Raw genomic sequence first — 17,231 nt, 5'->3', positions numbered from 1 at the left:
GGATATGGTAAGCTACCTCATCCCAAGGATAAGGTAGACTTTCTCTTCTCACTCCATTCTTGTCTTCTACAAGATTCTCTTTTGAAAGGAAGAAATTTTTCCTAGTTGTGACACTTACTTGCTTGTCTTCTTTGCTCCATCTAATTCTTAGAGGCAAGGTTGTCACTCTATTAATGGTTTCAAGATTGAGAGAGATGGAAAACCCTCTGACAATAGTTGTGGCACTGTCTTCCTCTTGAGAGTGCAATTCCATGGTAAATTCATGGTCAAGATCATCATCCTACCACTTTAGCAGCTCAAAGAAACCCAACCACTGGTGGTTTCTAAATATGTCAACTATAGGAGACTATTCATGAATTCTCCTAGTGTCTAAGGGTTCCCTTCTATTAAATTCCCCCTCCCCCCCAATATCTTCTTTATTACTCCTTGATGCTATGTAGCTGTGGAGTTCAAGAAAAATCAAAGAGTCTCAGTGGTGAAATAGTGGCACAAAAAGTGGTGAAACAATGGCATAGTGCTTTCTAATAGTGAGGAATAAGGGCATTGGAATTGATATCAACAAAACTATTTTGTTTTCTCTTAAGCACGGAAAAATTAGAAAAGCATCCCCTACTGATTAATTGAATACTATAGGCTTTTAATTTCAAGCTTACCGCTCATGATATTGGGTGTAGAAACAAACAAGGAGGGTATCGCTTACTTCTTATTGGTGAAATTTTGGGTGTGCATGAAGGTTATAAGACAGTCTCAAGCCATTGTGACTCCTTTTTCTCCTCCAGAATCCTCTTGTATCTCCTCTCAGTCGCCTTATAGCAATTTCAGGCCTGCCTATAGCTTTCTACAGTAGCACTTTGTAGGCAGGGTTCGAAGCTCCTCGGTGGCACTCTAGGCTGCTCGATGCACTAGGTCGTCCTTCCTATACCTATTTTTGGAATGAAATATGATGCAAATGAATTTGATCCAACACATAATATCCTCTTTTGGTTAAAACCTTGGAGTGCTCTAGTGGCTTGGCATTAAAATGAGTTTCCTCTTTTGGACCATTATCCTCAATAATTGTAATTATTTCTCCCTCCTCATGATTATCACCACATTCTTAGAGGACACCACTTATTTTTTAGTTGAAATTTCCATGTTGCATGGGTGACTTAACTCACACTTGAGTTTACTAGTTGAGGGTGGCCAAGTTCACTAGCCACCTCTAGCCTATTAAAACACCTTTTCTCACTTAAAACACATTTTTGTCATTTTTATGCAGAGGGAGGAGGTTAGGGTTTCCATACCTAAGCCTACCTATGGATCGAACTACTACATAGGTTTTCATGTTGGAGCTAGACCATATATCATTATGATCAAGGGAGTTGACCTCTTTGACTTATTTCATGTGCATTTCTTCATTCCTGATGTTACCTTGATTGTTTCTTTTGTTGTGTTTTTGTAGGTTCCTCTTCTAATATCCAAGCTGATGTTGATGGTGGAAATCCCCCCTTAGAATGAGGAATCCCTTCTAGTGGTGGAAAAAAAATAATATGAGTGATTGTTGTGTGGTTTCACAAGCTGCTACAGGAGGAGTTTCTTCCTGTAGAAATCTTTTGTTCTCCCCTTGATGTATTATTTTTTCATGAGGGAGATGAGGGAGATGATGATAACATATGAGGATAGGGTTAGAGTCTTGGAGTAGTAGTGTAGACATTGTAGAGATAGAAAATAGTAGCTTCTATGTTTTTTTCCTAAGGTAGGGCAGAGTGGAGAATTTGAGCAAAATTTTGATGAAATGAGTGTATGGGTGATGGATGGATGGTGGAAAAGTTATAGGAAGAACTTATTTATCATTTCTCATAGTCATGATGGTATCTTTCTTTTCCCTCCTTGGATTTTCCTTTGGTAGCTCCACGGGTGCCTTCTATATCATTACAAGCCCTTCCTATAGCAATACAGGTCCTTCCTGTAGCATCATAGAGAGGAGGTGAAATTTGGATTTATTGATGATGGGATGGTGGAAGAAGATAGTAATATGAATGGAGAGGATGGCTATGAGGTGTATGGATATAGGAATGGATGATAGCTGGTAGGTCTTAGCCTGTAGCCATGAAATATTCCACTGTATACAATTCTGAAAACAAAAGAGAGGTTAGCAAATATGATATAAGCTTATTCCTTGTTCTCTTTTTCTTTTCTCATTTTCTTGAGACACATAGGTTGCCTCAAAGGAGATTTTCAACCTGCATGCCTTCCCTAGGTTCCCCATGGGAGGCTTTTACCTAGGGATCTTTATTATTTTATCTCTTTGTTTTTTCTCCTCGGCTGCCTCAAAGAGGTTTTTAGCCTTGGAATTGGCCTCAGATGCCTCAGAGAGGTTTTCATATAGGCCTTTTATTTTTAACTCCTAGGAGTATTGTAGACTAGAAGCTATGAATCTCCTCATCACATTAAATTATTTTCTGACTGAACTAATAAATTCCTCCTTGGATAGAGGTCTTCTATATAACTTCAACCTATAACCATTTACAAGCAAGGGAATGCCTTCCTCATCAACGGTTTTGATATGGAAAGATCCACTTTTATGACACTTTTCCACTAGGTATGGACCCAACCATCTTATCATTATATTCCCTTTAAACTATTTGAACCTAGAATCATATAACAGGGCCCAATCCCCTTCTTGAAAAGTATTTTCTTTGATAGGATTGTCATGCTAGACCTTCCTTTGAAATTGTATGACTTCATTGTGTAAGAGAGCTTGCATTTTGAACTCATATAAGTCATTCAGTTGGAGCATCCTTTCTTGTTGTGCTATGGTGACATCTAAGTCCAATTGAGATGCCATTCTCAAAGTGTTATATTCAAAATCAATAGAAAGCAGATATTCCTTCCAATAAACCAAATCATATGGAGTGAATCCAGTAGTGGTTTTCAAAGTGGTATGGTAGGCCCAATTGGCCTCTACTACTCTCTCTACCTAATATTTCCTTTTTACTGCTAACAAAGCTGGTGAGGATTCTCTATAATGCTCTATTTGTGACCTCTACTTTCCCATTTTCTTGAGGATGATACATAGTGAATGTCTTGTTGTTGATATGGTGTTGCTTCATGAGATGTTCAATCAAATTGGATGTGAATTGTTCTCCTTGATCAGTGGCTACCTCCCTTGAATACCCAAACTTGTAGAAGATGTTTTCTATTAAAAAAAATTCCACTTGCAACTCAGTTGTTGCTTCAAATTCCTTTGTCTCAACCCACTTTGTCAAGTAACCAGTGCACACAATGATGTATTTTTCCTGTCCTGATAGTGGGTCAATTGGCCCAACTTGTCAAATGGTTCTAAGGGAACTTAAGGTTGTAGGGGAATTTCATCCCTCGGTGTGGATTTTCCCATCCTTTGGCACTGATCACATCTAGTGGTATTTCTCCTTTCATCTTGATGTAAAGTGGGTCTATAGTGCTCAGCCTGTAAAACTTTAAAGGTTGTTATTTTTACAGCAAAATGACCTCCACAAGGACCATCATGACATGCTGAGAGGATTTCATAGACCTCTTGTTCTCTTACACATCTCCTCAAGATTTGATATGTTCCCAATCTAAAAAACTTTCCCCCAATCCAAGTGAAAGGATAGTTTTTCCTTACAATCTTGTTTTCTCCCTAGATAATATATTAGGAAGGAACCTGCCAGCAACCAAGTAGTTTGTTATGTCATCAAACCAAGGAGAAAGAATCAAGATGGAAAAGAGGTGCTCATCTCGCAGTTGATCATCCACCATCTCTTCATTACCTGTAAGAAAGGTTAACCGGAAAAAAAATTGCAACCACATTTTCTTTCCCTGGTTTGTCAATAATAGTCAAATCAAACTATTGTAACAATAACAACCATCTAATTATCCTAGCATTAACATCAAGATTTTTCATCAAATATTTAATGGTTGTATGATCAATATGAACAAAATCTTGGTACCTAGTGATATAGTGCCTAAATTTGTTTGAAGAATGTAGTACAACTAAGAGTGCCTTTTCAGTGACAGTGTAATTCATCTCAACTTTAGACAAATTCTTACTAATTAAGTAAATAGCATAAGGAAACTTATCCTCTACTTGTCCGAAGGCTCCCACCACAACTTTAAAAGATGCATCAATATGGATATGGAAAGGCAATTCCCCGTTGGAACCTCATATGATGGGTGTAGTGGTTAAATTTTCTTTCAACACTTCAAGGACCTCTTGACAACTATTGGTCCAACAAAAATTTGAATCTTTGGTAGTCAAGCAAGCAAATGAGAAGACACTTTACTAAAGTCTTGGATGAATCTCCTATAATACCTAACTAGTCCCAAGACACTCCTGACATCTCTTTGCTACTGAGGGGTAGGGACACCATGAATGATGGCAATTTTGTTTGGGTCTACCCATATTCCTTCCTTGGATATGGAATTTCCAAGCATAGTCCCCTCATTCATGATGAACTCACATTTCTCAGGGCTTAGAGAGAGATTGATTTAAATGCATTTCTTCAAAACCTTGCACAGAATGGAGAGAGCCTCATGGAAGTCACATCCATAAGGAGTGAAATAATCCATGTATATTTCAACAAAGTCATGAACCAATTCAACAAAAATACTCAAAACTACCCTCTAGAAAGTAGCAAGGCCATTGCACAAATAAAATAGAAGAACACTATAATAAAAGGTACTTGTTGTCACTCATTGCTTTACAAGATATCAGTTGTCTAGACTGCAAAAAATTAGTAAAGTTTGCAACCATTTTCCAAGCCATAGAAGCTTCTAGAGTTTAATTAGTCCCTCCCCATTAGATAGTTCTCGTGATAAAATTTCCAACGACATGTGGAAGTCCAAAAATGGAATTTTGGATCAGAAGTTGGAGCAATTTTAAGGTTACCCTTGGAAAGCTAGAAAACAAAGGGAAATAGCCCAAAGGAAAAGGCTCATCGCAAATCGAAATCGGATCTTTCTTCGGTAGCAAAGGTAGGTAGTAGGATCAGCGATCTGCTGATCATTGATATCACAAATTGGGTATCGGCAGAACCAAGGTAGAGAACAAATCACAATCAGTAGTGGATGGCCCACGGCACAAGGCATATCATTGGTTCATGATGTTGAATGCCAATATCGAATATCAGCAATCACATGCGCAAAGAGATGCACATAGGAAAAGGGTCCTAAACATTTCCAAACATCGATAAACACTAAAATCACTGATAATTTAGGCCCTCAGTGTTAAATCGCCGGGAGGGGCCGATTTCATTTAACAAAGAAAATCACTAAAAAACCAAGGGAAGGTAGACCCCCTTTCTCTCTCCTCTAGGGGGCCACGTGGCAGGATATTAAAGGTCCCGCATATCACACTTCCTACAAGATCAGCAATCAGCAATTTAGGACATCAATGGGCTTAAAAAGTCTACGAAATGGAAATTTACTGATATCGTGTTAAATCGTCGGGGAAGGCCGAAATCATTTAACAAAGTAAATCAATGCAAAATAGGGACACACAAACCTTTTTTCTCTCTCCTCTAGGGGGCCATGTGGCGGACTACCCATGGTCTTCACAAATGACATGGCAACTGATGTCATCATGACATGGTAGTACGAACGTGACGTGGCAGTACAGAGGACACATGGCGTGTAGGTTCGACATTTTTAGGGGTTATATGGGGGAATTTCCGAGTGACACATGTCATCTGACAACGATCACACAGGTAAAAGTTTCACCTCTGTTGAAGTCCCTTTTGGCTAGATATTGCGATATGCGGGGGATCCTCCTAGATGTGATATTTTATGTGTCATGTGAAGAGCCCCATTAATGGGTAATTATATGGGCTCATTTTGCCTTCTAACATAGTTTAATCAACTATTATCTTAGCTTATTGCATATTTTTTTATTATATTTATGCTTATGGAGTGATTTGGGTTGGTTATTATGCCATGGAGTCTAATATGTGTTCAATGCAGATTTTTGTTGAATTTTGGAGATAAAGTCAAAGATTTAATGGACAATTGGCAGAAATAATTCAAAGTAGAAAAGGGAGAGGATTTATAGGAGGGTATCCCCCTCATTTATGACTCCCCACTTCAAATTCTCCTTCATGCAGCTCAGAGCACAAACAACCACATCAATGCACTAGGAGGCATCCAAGCAAGTGGAGGATAACTTCTGTTTATCTCAAGTTTTTGGAGCCAAGCCTCCCTGATTTTAAGGAAGTTGTTGGGAGCTTCAGTTGTATAAGTAGAGAGGCCTAGGGCCTCATTAGGAAGTTGGTCAAATTTTCGAATTTTTGTTGCAGCTTTGCTCTGCTCAACTTCGAGCTTACTTTTGTTGACAGTTTCATGTAATCCTATTATTATTTTGATAACAAAGATGAGATCCTTTCTGAGCTAGCACTGAGTCTTATCAGAGGGCTGAAGCTCTTGGGTTAGGGCTCGATCCAAGCAGCCAAGCTCCTCTTTTTTTGCACTTTTATGTTTCATTTCAGTTTATGGATTAGTTACTGTTGGATAAATTTCTTTCTTGGTTAAGAATAGGTTGCCTTTGGTGATTTAGAAGGTTGTTTCCATTTTAGTTTTCTATAGCATGTTGAAAAGTGATAGAAAGAAGATACAAAAAGGCCATCAATAGACCCTTGGCCTCCTTTCCTCCCCTTGGGACCATGAATTGAGGCCAAGACCCTCTTGCTGTCACAAAAACATAGATTTTCCTTCTCCATAGGATTTCTAGTGTTGTAGTTTGTTAAAAGGTTAATGCTTTGCTTCGGATCTATTTCACAATGCTCATTTATATCTATGAAATAAATCTTCCATGCTTTCTTTCCATGTAGAATTTCTTGGCATTTACTTTCATAGATCAGAGTTTAGACTAGCTTGATGCAAAATCATGTTCTTTTTTATGTATCTAGTTTCCTTGCTTGCTTGATCTCCTTGTTTGATTTTCAGTTTCTTTTGTAGAAAAACTCTTCTCACAGCAAGTCAGCCTATCAGCCATCTCAATCTCTCTTTGATCTATGCCCCACAGGTTGCCCAAAATTCCTCACAAATCTGCCTCAGTTTTCTGCACTTTTCCCATAGACTTTCCTCTCTTTCCTTGAATAAATCCAACCATCTTTCCCTCTCCAAATAATTCTTGGTGAACCCTAGACACCTTAACACAACATCCCAGCCTTCAGCTACCCTCTCCACCCACTTTCCCACCTTCAAAACCTCCAAAACTTCTCTCGGCATCCTCCCGTAGACCTACTGTAGATCCCCTATAGCCTCCTGTAGATTTTCCTGTCGGATTCCTTTTGAAGTCTGATTGTGGGAAAAGCCTCCAAAAGGCCACCTAAGACCTCTTAGGAACAATCCACACCTTCCTCCATCTTCTCAAGTCCTGAAAGCACCCTCCATCGCCACCTAATCACTGCCACATTCACAAACAAATAAATTACATGCATGAAAAATTCACATAAAAATCCAAAAAGATGTTTTTTTCTCATTTCCTTCTAGACATAGCTTGAGTAGATGTTGTTTACTTCCTTGAGTAGGTAATGGCATTCATTTCATGGTTTCCATCTTTCTTTCTGCAAAAGTAAGAATAGTTGGTTAAGTAGGGTTTGCTAGGTTTACTTTTCATTTTGGTCTTTTTCCTTTCTGCAAGTAGAGTAGCCTTTGTAGAGTAAGCTTTCCTTTCTTTCATCACATATAGAGCTTCTTCTAGAATCCATAGAAGTTGGCTTGAGCTCCTAGTGATCTTGCACCAGCTGACCAAGTGACAACCTACAGTAAGAACTAGTACTTGTGCATACAGCACCGTCGCTTCCAAGTTTGTTATGAACTACCGGTTGATAAAAGTAAAGTAGGAAGCCCAAGAGTTGCAACATTATTGCTGAAATACTGGTGCTCACCACTTTTTGGCACCATTTCCAGGGAAGCGTCAGAGTATTCTGTGATTACTACATTCTTCTATTTTCTCTTGCAACATTATGCTAAGTAGTTTATTTCAGCAAAAGTAGAATAGTTGTTTCTTTTAGTTTCTACATTTCCTTGCTTTCCTTTTCAATTCTGCAATTTCCATTTCAGCAAAAGTAGAATAGTTGTTTCTTTCAGTTTCTGCATTTCCTTACTTTCATTTCCAATTCTGCAATTTCCATTTCAGCAAAAGTAGATTAGTCATTTCCTTTCTTTCAGTTCTGCATTTCATTTGCTTTCCTTTTCAGTTCTGCAATTTCATTTATCAAGTTCATTCTAGTTAGATGCAATTTGCTTGTTCAATCAATTTTAGTTTTTCAAGTACAATCAACGAAAAAGAAAAAACCAACCAAAATATTTCTTTTCATGCCTCATAGGAACAGAGATAATCTAGGAAAATTCTTGCCCAACACCCCCACTACATCACATAGCCACCCTTCTCTCTTCTTCGGTGGCAGTCATCAAGAAGAACCTTTAGGTGAACAACCTGAGCTATTTGAAGAACCTATAGGGGAAGAATATGAAGAAAACATCCCTCCTGAGACAACGGCTGAAAACAAAAATGCTAAGGGGAACGAAGAAAGAGTAGAGGGTACCTTTCCCATCCGGGAGACCAATGGGGACACCAAAATGAAGAACATAAGCCCTTCAACCCTACCTCACTTCCATGGTTTGACTACAGAAGATCCTGACACCTTATTGTTTGAGTTTTCTATTATCTGTCGAACCTATGACTATGCAGAAGATGAGAAGAAATTGAAACTATTTCCTTCTACTCTCAAGGATGCAGCATTGCGCTGGTTCATGGGGTTACTTGGAAATAGCATCACAACTTGGGCTTAGATGTAGCAGGCCTTTAATAAAAAATATCGAGACTACTATAGGTCAAAAGACACCAAGGAAGAAATCTTGCGAATGACCATGAGAAGTGATGAATCTTTGGAAGATTATGAAGAGAGGTTCCAGCTTAGTTACAAAAGGGCCAGGTGCACACTTGACCCCGAATCTCTGAAGTTGGTCCTGCTCAGGGGCATTCCGGAAGACCTTCTAGGCAACCTCCAGCTACTAGCTAGGGGAGACATCTACCAACTACCTTATGAGGACATAAAGACTATTTCTAGAAACCATTCTAGAGTAGCCAGAAAGAGAGGTAGGGGGAGTCAACCCATAGCCAGTACCTCCCCATCCAATTCATCCATCAAAGGTGAACTTGGAAACATGCTGGAAGACTTCAAGAGTGAGATGCTGTAAACTCTTGCCATGCAAATGGATACCTTGCATATCAAAAGGAAACAAGAGGAAGCAGAGAGGGCTTTAGCCATTTTTTGTCTTAGGTGCAGCAGGAGGCATCTTAGGAATGAATGTCCATTGAACTCTATAGAGGTTTGTTCAGTCTGTGAAGAAGATCATTCTACAGATAAGTGCCCTTCCTTGCCCGAACTTAAAGTTGTATACCAGGGGGCCGAAGGAGCCAGTGAACCACTCTATTTCATGAACCAAAGGAGACCATATGGACCTAGACCATACCAACAGGAGATGCAAGGGACATTTCAGGCATACTACAACCTTAACCAAGTCACTTCCATACCTTCTTGGGGTCCTCCTGCTCATCCTTCCTGGACCATGCCTTCTCCTTGGTCCTTTCCATCTTAGTATCTTGCCCAACCAACTGCTCATTCATTTCAATCCTATGCTCAGCCACAACCTCAGTGGAATGCATCTCATCAGGGGTGGAGGCCCCAGTACAACTCTCCTCACGCTATTTTGCCTCCACCACCTGCTCAACCTCAACCATTGCCTCCTGCTCCACCAAGGCAACCCCAAATGCCTACCCAGCCGAACCCGAACTCGAGCAACAGACAGGCTTAACAAGTATGTAGTGGGGAACCCTCATGCCCAACTTATTTTGTGGAGATTCAGGAGATTAACTTGCAATCTGGGAAGGTTCTCCCAGATAGCTAGCCTCCCCCTAGAGAGGCTGAGGAAGATAAAGAGGAAAGTGAACCTAAAGCAATTCCACCCTTTCTTGAGAGACTATCTGGGACAAAATAGCCCACCCCAGAAGAAACTGAACTTTTGGGAGAATTGAAACAGTTATGTGTGAAGATACCACTTCTCCAAGCCATAAAAGATGTGCCTACATACAATAGGATGATCAAAGAGAAGTGCTTTAAGCATCTAGGCAGGCGCAAGAGAGATGCCCCAACCATCAATGTCATAGAACAACTGTCTGACCTGATTCTGGGGCAGGTAATCTGTCTGAAATATCTAGACCGTGGAAGCCCAGTAGTTGATGTCCACATCAATGGCACCATGATCCCACATACCTTGATTGATCTAGGAGCTGCCATTAATGTGATGAAAAAGGACACCATGCTCAAACTTAACCTCCAGGGCTCCTTGAGGAAGACCACGACAGTACTATAGCTAGCAGACCGCTCCACCGTGACCCCTAAAGGGATTGTGGAAGATGTGATAGTCTCCATTGATTCTTTGGAGTACCCTACTAATTTCTTAGTTCTCTAGCTGAAGGCAAAGCTCACTGGGTATCCTCTCATCCTAGGGAGACCCTGGTTAGCTACTGTCGATGCCTACATCAGCTGTCGAGCTAGGAACATGACCATCAAGAATGGGCATATGTCCAAACAATTAATCATATACCCTCCCGCCCAACCCTTGCTAGAACATGATCTACGTCTCTAGTTGGAGGAGGAGGATGAGGATGAATTCTATTCTGCACCACTTTGTGCATTAGAAACTGTCATGGGTGGAAAACTGCAAGATGAGGATGATATCATTGAAAATTTAATTTAGAATCCACCCCCCAAGTACCTTGCCATTAGAAGATATAATGAAAGAAACCTAAAACAATCCCTTAACTGATCTCTATGTGATCGACCTGACTTCTCTCCATGTTAAGAATATAGAGTTCATCCCAGAAAGAACCTTGAAAATCAATCCATCCCTAACCATTTCCCAGGAGAAGGAGCTGTGCAGCTTATTGAGAAAACATTTAGATGCCTTCACCTAGAGTTATAAGGAGATGAAGGGAGTACACCCCTCAGTATGTACTCATCATATATATGTTAAGGAAGTTTGCAAACCAGTTAGGCAGCCCCAAAGGAGGATGAATCCAACCCTTAAAGTCATTGCTAAGGAAGAATTGCAAAAATTACCTGATGCATGATTCATCTACACCATCTCTAACAGTGAATGGGTCTCTCCTTTGGTGCTAGTGCCAAAGAAAAATGGTAAGTGGAGAGTCTGTGTCGATTATCAGGAATTGAACAAAGCCACTAAAAAGGGCCATTTTCCTTTGCCCTTCATAGATCAAGTGTTAGATGGTCTAGTGGGGAAAAAACTTTTCTCCTTCCTAGATGGGTTTAGAAGGTACAATCAGATTCAAATCAGCCCAGAAGACCAAGATAAGACCACTTTCACTTGTCCTTGGGGTACCTTTGCATATCGGGTCCTTCCTTTTGGTTTTCGCAACGCTCCAGCCACGTTCCAAAGAGCATTATTGAGTATATTTTCTGAACTGGTTCATGATGCAGTGGAAATATATATGGATGATTTTACTCCTTATGGTTCTAACCTCCAGGAAGCTTTATCTAACCTAGGAAAAGTCTTGGAAAAGTGTATTGAAATGAACCTATCCCTCAGTCCGGAAAAATGTGGATTTTTGATGATTGAAGGGACCATTCTAGGTCATGCAATATCTCAACAAGGATTGCAAGTGGACCCCAACAAAGTTTCCATCATCCAAAGGGTCCCACCTCCTCAAAAGGTGAGAGATGTCCGAAGTTTCCTAGGCTTAGCTGGATATTACAGAAGATTCATTAAAGATTTCAATAAGTTAGCCTCTCTGTTGTTTGGTCTTTTAGGAAAGGATGTCGAGTTCATATGGACTGAAAACTGTCAAGAAGCCTTAGATACTTTGAAAAGAAAACTTGTGATTGCCCCAATTTTGAGAGGGCCAAAATGGGCCCTACCTTTCCACATTCACATAGATGCCTCGAACAAAGAAATAGGAGCAGCCTTAGGACAAATTGATGAAAAGCTACCTTATGCCATATACTTTATAAGTAAAAATTTGTCAAAGGCAGAGTTAAACTACACGGTAACTGAGAAGGAACTCCTAGCTGTAGTGCATTCCTTAAACAAATTCAGACATTACATCAAGGGCTATCAAACCTTTGTACACACTAATCATACTGCAATTAGATATTTAATGAACAACCTAGATGTAAATGCTCACATTATTAGATGGTTGCTTTTACTGCAGTAGTTTGATTTGACCATTGTTGATAAGCCTGGTAAAGAAAATGTTGTTGCTGACTTTTTGTCTAGAGTAAATTTGCCCATAGGTGAAGAAGGAATGGTGGATGATCAAATGCCAGATGAACACCTATTTTCTATCTCAGTACTCTCTCCATGGTTTGCTGATATAACAAACTACTTGGTTTCAGCACAATTCCCACCACACTTGTCGTCAAAGGAGAAGAGCAAGATCATGAGGAAAAGTGCCCCTTTCACCTGGATTGGGGGCAATCTCTTCAAACTTGGCCCAGATTAGATCCTGAGAAGATGTGTCGAGGAAGAGGAAGTTTTTGACATTCTCCTGACCTATCATGATGGGCCTTGTGGAGGCCATTTTGCAGCAAAGAGGACTGCCTTCAAAATATTTCAAGTAGGTTACTATTGGCCCACTCTTCATCAAGATGTGAGGAGATATACCAGCCAATGTGATCAGTGTCAAAGGATGGGGAACCTACTCCAAAGGATGAGATGCCCATGCAACCTCAAGTGACCTTTGAGCCATTTGAGAAGTGGGGCATGGACTTTGTGGGTCCTATCAACCCTCCAAAACAGAAGCAATACATCATTTTTTGCACCAATTATCTGACAAAATGGGCAGAAACAAAATCAATCAAAGCAGCAACAGAGGAAATAGTAGCTGAGTTTTTAAGAGAAAACATATTCTATAAGTTCGGGTATCTAAGAGAACTGGTCATAGATCAAGGCAGTCAGTTCACTTCCAATTTCATTGAAGACCTGCTCACACATCATAAAATCAAGCACAGGACTTCCACCCCTTACCATCCACAAGCCAATGGGTAGGTGGAAGTCGCTAACAGAGCTTTGGAAGTAATTCTGACCAAGGTAGTGAGCAGTAGCAGAAAAGATTAGGTGGATAGACTAGTTGAGGCCACCTGGGCCTACAACACAACATGGAAGACCACCACAGGGTTCACACCCTATGAACTGGTCTATGGAAAGAAGGCTTTGCTGTCAATAGAATTTGAATTCAATACGCTAAGGCTGGTTGCTCAGCTGGACCTAGACCTCAACCATGCACAGAGGGAAAGACTACTCCAGCTCAATGGATTGGATGAACAAAGATTGCAGACCCTTCTCCACACAGAGGTAGTTCAACTTCAAAGGAAGATATGGCATGACAAAAATATCAAGGAGAAGCAATTCCAAGAGGGAGATTGGGCACTGCTCTATGACTCAAGGTATAAAGACTTCAAAGGCAAGCTGAGGACAAGATGGCTAGGACCCTACACTGTGAAAAAATGCAATGACAATGGTTCAGTTCTTATTAGAACCATTAATGAGGAAGCCATACCCATGCTTGTCAATGGACATAGGTTGAAAATTTATAGGAAGCCCCTCTCCAAGTGAGAGTTCATTGAAGATCTGAATAAGACAGTGATGGTAGTGGAGCAAGTCTTCGCCTCCACTTCACCCACTCAATAAAGAAGCAGAAAATAAAAAATAAAATAATAAGGACTCAAGTGAAAACCTCCATGAGGCACTTGAGTCCCATCATTGGGTTGAAAACCTCTTTTGAGGCGGCCCAGTGATGACAAAAAAAAAAAGAGAGAATAAGATCCCTAGGTGAAAACCTCCCTTGGAGGCACCCAGCGCAGGAAATTATGGTGAAAACCTCCTTGAGGCACCCTAGTTGTCTTTCAAAAAAAAAAGGAAGAAAAAACAGAGAAAAGAAGGAAAAAAAATTGACTTTTAATGTGCATTGCAGGTTACAGGTGGACCACAGGGAGCAAGAGAAGATTCCACAGAGCCTATTTCATCTCCTCCACACTCTTCTCCATCATTTCTGACCTTTCTTCCACCCCACTGTGTTTTTTTCCGGAAACTGTGTGTTCTACAGGAGGCCCTGTGTTTTCTACATGGTGCTCCTGTAGAAATCACAGAGAGCCCAAAATGGTTCCAAAAAGCAGTTTGAGGGGCTGAGAAGTTTTATGAAGAGCATGTAGACCCTCCTACATCTATCCACCCTCCTTTCCATCCACTCCACATCTGCATCACATCATCATCATCATTTTTGCCTTCCTGTCAGAAAACCAGTTTCTAGAAAAAAACAAAAAATAAAGGGATCAACACCTCCAAATCTCACCTTCAGCTTACCAAGCAGGGAAAATTTTAAACCCCCACCCCCCCTAAATTTATATGTATAATAAATGGGCGAATCTCCATGGTATATAGGAAAAATGGAAGGCAATTTTATCAATAATATAATATGTATATATAATTTTTTGGCGAATCTCTCACCAGGCATGGTGAATATTTTACTCAATTATAAAATCTTGTAAGATCTTGGTATTACCATGGGTTATCATAAACCTAGAGCTTAAAAATTACTATTAGTAATTTATAAAAATTAATAAAATTAATAGTTGACTTTTATTTTATTTTTTATTTTAACCAAGCTAAAATGTTTAACATACATTAAATTACAACATCCATTTTTACTTTTGATCCACCAAGCCAGGGATCAAATATTTTTTCACTCTATGCTAGTTTGCATATCACGATATTTGATACCTCGCCCCGAGAGGGATCAAATATTTTTTCACTCTACGCTAGTTTGCATATCACGATATTTGATACCTCTCGGGGGTTAGTAGATCCAGAGTAAAGATAGATCTATGCTAGTTTAATTCCCCCATTTAAATAGGCTACATTCCAGGTGAATACCATGGGTCAATACCATGTGCCATTTTTATTTTTATTAATACTAATATTAGGGTTAATAATGTTTTTTTGCATGGTATTAATAACAATCTAGTCCATGGTATTTGTCCCATAGTATTTTGCCCATAGGTTTCACCTAAATATAACTCATTTTTTTAGTGTTCGTAAATATAAGGTGACTTATGGAGTAAATATAAAAAAATGTTTTATTTGTTTACCATACCTCTCATTTATTTATATTTTTATTAATTTACCATACCTCTTTTACAAATATGGTATTTGGCCCATAGGATTCACTTAAATAAAACCTCTTTCTTGAGCCTTCATAAATAGAATGAGGGTTATGGACTAAATATAAAAAGAGGTTTTATTTGTTTACCATACGTCTAGTTTATTTATATTTTTATTTATTTACCATACCTCCACTTTACTTATATTTTTATTTGTTTACACCCTTGCATGTATATAAGGTGACTTATGGAGTAAATATAAAAAATGTTTTATTTATTTACCATACCTCTCATTTATTTATATTTTTATTAATTTACCATACCTCTTTTATAAATATGGTATTTGGCCCATAGGATTCACTTAAATAAAACCTATTCTTGAAAATGGGGGAATGGATTCACTTAAATAAAATCTATTCTTGAAAATGGGCGAATGGAAGGTTGTAACTCCTAATTTCAAGGGCTAAATTTACCTTTTTTACCCTCTCCCTTAAAATAAGGTGGGCTATTTGAGGTGATTTGTAAAAATGTACTATGATACAAAATATTCGCCCACTAAAAATTTAAAACCCCTTAATTTTGCCAAAGGGCGAACATTCGCCCCTAAAATTTTGTATTTTACCAAGTACCTCTCCGTCTCCATCGGCATCTCTGGCATCATCCTCATAGCTCCCAACACAAAAATTAGCTAAAAATTTTAAAGGGAGAAGTAGCTACAGGAGCTCCTGTAGGAATTCTTGTAGCAGCTGATCCCATTAAAATCAAGCCACAGCAGCAAAAGAAGTGCAACCATGGGATTGAAGGGGACATTTGAAGCTAGATCCAGCCAAAGGATACCTACACAAAGCAAACAAGCCACACATCAGACAGCAGAGAGCATGCAACAAAGGAGATACAGGCATGCAACAACTGAAATACAAGCATGCAGCAGCAAAAGGAACCAAAATGCCTCACAGCACGTACATTCGACTCATAGGTAAGTGACTAACCCTCTCCTCTGTTGCATCTGTGTAATTGGAAAATATGCATAAGTGAATGAGATGGTTAGGGTTGAACAAGAAAAGGTGGCCAGTTAACTGGCCACCCTCATCCAGTTGATTGTGCTCATCCGGAGATGCCACCACACGTGTGCCTAGTCAACTCAGAGAAAAATCTAAAGGACAGGTAGTGGAGGGTATGCAAACTCCGATGCAATGATGGGAAGTGATTACGAGAGGAAACCATGATGACAAGGTAGTGGGGACCAACAGTCCAAATATGGCAACATACATTTTTTTGCCAGCTCACCCCATCACCAGAAATATCTAAAAGAAGAAATAAGTACTCCTCCTCGAAACTCCTTCACCACCTTTTCTTTCATTCCATCCTCGTCCACTTAGCTACAACAAGCTCTTTGCCACCACCACAGCCTCGAAACCATCATTCTCCATCGCTTTCATCCATCCTCCTGCTATCGGTGTTCTATAGGAGCACCTACAGGTTCTACAGGAGCACCTACAGGTAGTTCTACAGGAGGGGCAGTAAGTTGTTTTTAAGGAGAAAACACAGGGATTTTGCTCGATTTATGGCTTGAGGAGGTAGGTTCTATGCATACCCACCTTGATTATCAATATGTGCAAGGAATGATATAATTTTAAGGAGGAATTGAATCCATAGAATAAGAGGAATTCGATAAAAATTTTCTTCCTGTTCTCTTAAAAAAAAAACACAGTTTTTCTCTATTTTCCTGTTTCTTCAAAATTCTTGTCTCCATATCTACCTTTGGTGTTCAAAAGGGGTATAAGCACAATGACAGGGGGATTCATGAGGAAGGAGCCCACAAATTAAACAGGCTCCATGAACATCTCGAAGTAGTAGCCATTTTCACCAGAGCAAATTGGATGCCATTTTTTGAGAAATTCCGAGGGTTTGATGAAGAAGTGGCTCAAGAGTTTGCCCTTTCTTTAGTCCCTCACTCAAGGACCCATGCCACTATTACTTTTAGAGGTCTCTCCATGGAAATCACCCCAGAATTTATCAATAGGGTTACCACCCTCCCTCTTGGATTACCTT

This window comes from Pinus tabuliformis, chromosome 1_1 (assembly GCF_031772625.1).
Source record: "Pinus tabuliformis cultivar Carrire ecotype Pingquan chromosome 1_1, CPIR1, whole genome shotgun sequence".
Lineage (NCBI taxonomy): Eukaryota > Viridiplantae > Streptophyta > Pinopsida > Pinales > Pinaceae > Pinus > Pinus tabuliformis.
This window is presented reverse-complemented; position numbering follows the sequence as displayed.